Here is a 6,317-nt window from a genome sequence, read left to right as displayed (position 1 = left end):
AACGGCATGCGGCGAGCAAGTCCACCGATACCACATATGGAAACAAAGCAGTGCATTATCGGAGGTCTGTCGGCGGCGGCTGCTGTGAATCGTGCCCACACGTCACCCACGCGCTGCCTCTCACAATCGCCCGATTAGCGAGGCAGTCACGCTACACTTCGCTCCATTTGCAATGTGCCGCACAAAACAGATTGTCCACACAAGCCAATATATGTTGGCATAAAAACATGTATGGAGCCACGCTCACGAGAGAGGGAAAAGGATGCATAGAAAGGCAGGGATGTTAACCAGAGGTAGTTTCGGTTGGCTGCCCTGCACGGGGTGGGAGGGGGGAGAGTTAAGTGGGATAAGAAGAGAAAGAGAGCGGAAGGGGGAGATAGAGAGAAATAGAGACGAGCACGAACAAACCGCGTAGACTACAGAGTGGTAGAGAGCGACATTCTTCCAGTCTATCGTGAAGCCCCGCAGACCGCAGGAACCTTAATAACGCGAGTACGGCCTTCCTTCACCGTGGATGTTCTGTGGGAGTACTGACCTAAAGCTTTGAGTTCTGATAGTGGACGATTTTCCAACTGGTCCAGTACTCTGCACAGCACTTGTCTCTGGGCACTATATCGCGGACAGACACAGATAATATGTGCGAGCATCTCATCGATGTTGCATGTGGCAAACGTGGGGCTGTTGGCCATTTCAATAAGGAAAGCATATGAGTTCGTAAATGCAACGCCGAGCCAGAAACGGTACAGTATGGTCTGTTCGCGTCGTGGTAACCCAGGCGGTAGGTGCATCCGCACGTCCGGATACAACGAACACAAACGACACATGGTGAAAGCGTTTGAGTGCTACAGAGTCAAAGTACATCCACGCGACATAAATCACAGCCCAGCCGCAGCGTCTGTTCGCGAAAGCGGAATCAAGACACGTTGAACACTTTCATGTGCAGATCGGGCGGCTTCGTCGACGTTATCATTCGTGCTGATGCTGCAATGTCTTGGAAGCCATTGAAAGATTACGTTGTGGCCCTTGCAATGGTTACGATGATACATGTGTCGAATTCCTGAGGGACTATCGTAATCGTCGGTGAATTATTGTAGCGACTATGTTTAGTCACATCAGGTGATTTTTTTTTAACTGCACCAAATTTTCGCAAATTGCCCATGGCAGATAGCACAATTCTCACTATTGACCTGAATTACTCGATGAGGCGGCCACACACACACACACACACACACACACACACACACACACACACACACACACACACACACACACACACACACACACACACACACACACACACACACACACACACACACACACACACACACACACACACACACACACACACACACACACACACACACACACACACACACACACACACACACACACACACACACACACACACACACACACACACACACACACACACACACACACATATATATATATAAGATGAGAAGCCAACACACAAAGATACCAAGGATGACATAAAGCAAATTGTTTGTACTTGCTAATTGAATTAAACAAAAGATAAATTAATGGCAACGAAAGTAGATGAAAAAACAACTTGCCGCAGGTGGCGAACGATACCACGTTTCCTTATTACGCGTGCGATGCTCTAACCAATTGAACTACCGCGGCGCCGTTTTTCCATCCACTTTTGTGGTTATTTGTGTTTTACTATACTAGAACTAACACCTTAGGAGTGTTAGCCAGCGCTACCACTCACAAACCTTGGCGTCGGATGTGGAACATCCTTTCTGCCGCAGGCTTCACGAGTACGTGATCTTTTCGGGTGAAGGCAACTGGTCAATAAACCCACACATGCTACCTGAAGGCATCAATGTTGCCGGATTCGAGACCCTCGTTATGTAAATGAACGAGAAGAAAGGGAGGTAGTGGAGTGGCCCAATTTTTATCAATCATATCATAACAAACCAACAAACAAAGATACCAAGGACAGCATAGAGGAAATTACTTCTATTTGCTAATTGAATCACAGAGATGATAAATTAATGGCAATGGAAGTGGATGAAAAAACAACTTGCCGCAGGTGGGAAACGATCCCACGTCTTCGCATTACGCGTGCGATGCTCTAACCAATTGAGCTACCGAGGCGCTGTTTTCCCATCCACTTTCTGGGTATTTACTTCTAGTAGGCGTTAGTTCTAAGTAAGACATAAATACCCAAGAAAGTGGATGGGAATAGGGCGCCGCGGTAGCTCAATTGGTTAGAGCATTGCACGCGTAATGCGAAGAAGTGGGATCGTTTCCCACTTGCGGCAAGTCATTTTTTCGTCCACTTTCATTGCCGTTAACGTATCATTTCTTTAATTCAGTTAGCAAGTACAAGTAACTTCCGCTATGTTGTCCTTGGTATCTTTGTTTGTTGGCTTATATATGATACGATTAATAATAATTGGCCCCCTTTCTCCTCGTTTATATATATATAGCGCTCTCCCATCCCTTCTCGCACGCATCACGCACACATTTTTTTCCAACTTTGACACTCCTAATGCTGACGTATTAAAACTGCGTATGGCGTGAGCACCAGGCATTATATACGGATCACCCCAACGAACTGTACAGTATGGCATCCTAACCACGTTTTCCTCCCTTCCTTCCCTGTTTCGCCCAACGTAGCCGTTCGCACTAGCTGTGGAGTCACAAGTTCCTCTGTCCAACCTCACCGCCTTTCCTATATAACTGAATTTTTTTTTCCTCTGTCTCTTGTAAAAGAAAAAAGAAGAGCAAGGAAAAAAAAAATAAAGAGAGGAAAGGGTGTTTGGTCCGCTTCTCAATTCTGTGACAGAGAAGTTTTAAAAGGGGCATCGTCTTCCTGGTTTTGTCATAAATGGACGGCACAGCCTTCGCCTGACAGAATCAGTCATGCTGCCGGTGCTTACCCTTATGACGCTCTATAGGGAAAATGTATAGGAAGCACGGGCGGCCATGTCGTATTTAATGTATCAAGTAAGTTCTGCGTGTGTCATTCGGCTTTATCCATGCACAGTTTCTTGTGGGTATATCACGTCGCTGTCCTCCTAATAGCGCGCTTGTATGCGCTAGATGTCTCATTATCTGTAAATGCAGTCGGTAATGTTGGTTCAAACACGCATTGTTTCCTGCTGACAAGTTTTTTGTCTGGTGGCTTTTTTTTTTTTTGTAATTCCTCCAGGAGTCCATCAGGAGTAGACTTCGTAAAAAAGCAGTGTGTGCCTGCAGGTGCTTGGCGTTTCATTGTCAAATATTTGAAGTATTCTGGCGATCATGCGAGCACGTGTTTGCTGCTTTTCGGTTACCTTGTGTGCGTTGATATTTACCTATTTTTGTTCTGTTAGTTTCGCAACATAGATTCAGAACAGCTTGCTCTGGAGTGTTCCTTTTATATAAACCGCCCAGAATTAATGAGCAACAACAATACGAACTGGCCTATAGATGGTACCTATAACCTAATACTGAAATGGTGATGTGTTCAAAGCGTTGCGCCGGTGCAACGCAGCGACGCAACATAGCTGCCATGTCAAAGCGCACATCGGACCTGGGATACCTACGTGAGTTAGGTTCGATTGAAACACGCGCATAGGTGCGGACAGTTATTAATTACGCCATAATTATACAGACATCGTTGGCAATGGGGAGTACGAAAATGACCGATAACAGCTTGCTGCTTCTGATCGACTACGAGACATCCGCGTTTTTTCCTGAAAACGCTCGCGCGAGAGAAAAGCCCCGAGGCAGTATTTCAACGAAGTGCCCGGCGCTCGCATCGCTTTCCGGGCACCAGTATACGTGAGCTGTTTAGGGACAGGGACCCCCAACTTCCGGCTCCCGCTTCCACGCTCCCGCACGCATATATCATCCGCCAGCCCACCCGTGCTTCGGTGCAAGCAGATGTTCTCCCGAGAAAACCCCAAGCTCATATTTTCTTTTATGTTTGTCGTGCACTTGTGTTCTGGTAAGTTGTTGTACCGTTTGGCCTTGTATACGGTTCGGTTCAATTACGAATGGTTTGCTCTGGAGAGGTAGAGGTTTTTTGGGCCTTGAACTTGGCACTTCCGTAAACTTCACAGGGAAGCAAATATGAAGGGAACAACAGCAGCAGACAGACTTCCCATATTGTTGCAGTTAATAAAAGCAAGAACAACAGCAGCAACGACAAGGACAATAACGATGAAGGACACGGCAACCACGAAAAAAAAAACACGCAAGTACAAATAAACTTATTGTATATGTACTTGTTTTCTGACTGTTTGACTGTATCTCGCTTGGGGCAATACAGTCATATTTTTTGACAGATTATGGCGTGATTATAGAGACCTGCGTAAGTGTTCCTACATTTGCATTTCAAAAGCCTAAAGCTGCATGGAGCCCGTTTTAATGTTATGTTAATACACTGCTACCCTTTGGACTTGACAAGTAAATGCCAGTGGGAAGGTAAGCAACGTATAAGGTAAATTAAAGGTAAGGTAAGGTAAGGTAAGCGAAGACCCCCCCATAAGCAGATGTTACCCTCAACTTTTGCGTTTGCTAATCAAATTTTACCCGTCGCGGTGGCTTAGCGGCTATGGTGTTGCGTTGCTAAGCAGAATCAAATCGCGGCCGCATCGGCCGCATTACGATGGGGCGAAAATGCAAGAACGCCCGTGTCTCGTGTATTGGGGGGCAGGTTAAAGATTCCGAAGTGGTCAAAATGAATCCGGAGTGCCTCAACTATGGCGTGCCTCATAATCAAATTGAGGTTTTGGCACGTAGAACCTCAGATTTCAACTTAATTCTAACCAAATTTGTTTTCGCATTGGCCTGGGTATCCAGCCTCAATGTGGTTACGCTTCCGGGAACGTTTTTTTGGCGTCCCGAAGGGCTCCTCGCGTCCTTGCTTTCTTTCTACATCTTCAAAAAGCTCATCTCGTTCTTTTCAGTGGGTAACGCATCGTCGAAACTGCTGCACCAAGTGCATATATGCACATGCGGGAGACGTGTGCACATACCTGTTTTCTGCGATTGCAGCGGTGGCGCATCTAATCTTCCAAGGCTACCGGTGTCATTCATTAACCGTTCCCACACAACGCCCCTCCGTGCAATAGGTACACGAGCGACTGCGTGTGTTTCCTTACTGCACAGCCCCCATATGTATACGGGGCGTCAACGGCGAGACCGCATTCGCGGGTCGAGGTGTACAGCGTATGTGTGTGCGCGTGAGGTATCGGATTTCTACGCGTGCGCGGAATGTGTCCTTGGCCAGTGTGAAACACGATCCCACGTTTCAGCTTTGAATATTCATATCTTGCCGGCCTCATTCTCGCTTTGCGGTGTGTATGCTTTCGCGTGGAGGCGTCGCGAAACGTGTACGGTGTCGTTTCTTCTTCTTGTTCGTCGTGTGTATTTATATTCCTTTCCGCGAGTGTGATGAAAAAAAAAAGGCAATGACTACATTCTCATTCTAAACGTATTCGTTACGCCTCGTGGCTTTTAGAAGCAGAATTAATTACGTGCAAAATGAATCAGAAGATTCAAAAGGGGTCGGCTTTCTTGGGCACGTGATGGCTGCAGGCTGCATTCTCATCTAACAAGTAATATGGTCGAGCAAGTACCATATGATACGCAGCAAGGCTGATTACTCTTCAGACCGATTAACCGATTAAAATTACAACTACTTGGCTTGATTGATTGATCAAAATATCTAATTGATTACAGTTATCAATTACTGCATCACGAAAATAATTCGGGAATTGCACAATAATAACTGGTGACTTCTAGGTTATATTCATTCGAACTTTTTTTTTATTCACATGAAAATAAAAGAGACATAGTCACCTTATAATGGTGACGGCTACACCTTTTCGCATAGCGGAAGCAACAATATAAAATATACATGTAAGAAAATGAAAAGAAACCACGTCATAGGGTCCGAAATCTACAGCATACAGTACTATACAACTTTTATTACCATTGCATAGGTACAGTAAGCAGAACTAGCTGGCCTAGTACTTTCAATGCGTCCTCTGCAGCCTTTCATACGTTGCATATCTGCCTTAACAACTGCTTCTAGAAACATTCATCGATCATCGTCCCTTTTATTCGTGCGAAGACATCAGCAGCGACACTGAAAATTTGCACCGATGTAGAAAAAGAAGGAAAGACAGGGAGCTTATAGCCCGTTTACTCGATGTGTGCGCTGGGAGGTATAGGACGGTGTTGTAACGTATAAGGATCTTGCGCGCAAGAATGTTGTTACTCAGCATCTGCAGTTCCTCCATAACGCGCAGGGTTTCGTTGTTGCTGACACATGAAAAAGATGCTCCCTCTAGGGC

General features: G+C 45.8%; 1 non-coding gene across 1 annotated transcript; it reads right to left on the bottom strand.

The window, feature by feature from the left end:
* Positions 1-2,048: 2,048 nt before the first annotated feature.
* On the bottom strand, positions 2,049-2,121 carry TRNAT-CGU (transfer RNA threonine (anticodon CGU)). The gene has a single exon. It is a non-coding gene; the product is annotated as a tRNA-Thr (tRNA).
* Positions 2,122-6,317: the final 4,196 nt, after the last annotated feature.

This window comes from Dermacentor andersoni, chromosome 2 (assembly GCF_023375885.2).
Source record: "Dermacentor andersoni chromosome 2, qqDerAnde1_hic_scaffold, whole genome shotgun sequence".
Taxonomy (NCBI): Eukaryota; Metazoa; Arthropoda; class Arachnida; order Ixodida; family Ixodidae; genus Dermacentor; species Dermacentor andersoni.
This window is presented reverse-complemented; position numbering and strand designations above follow the sequence as displayed.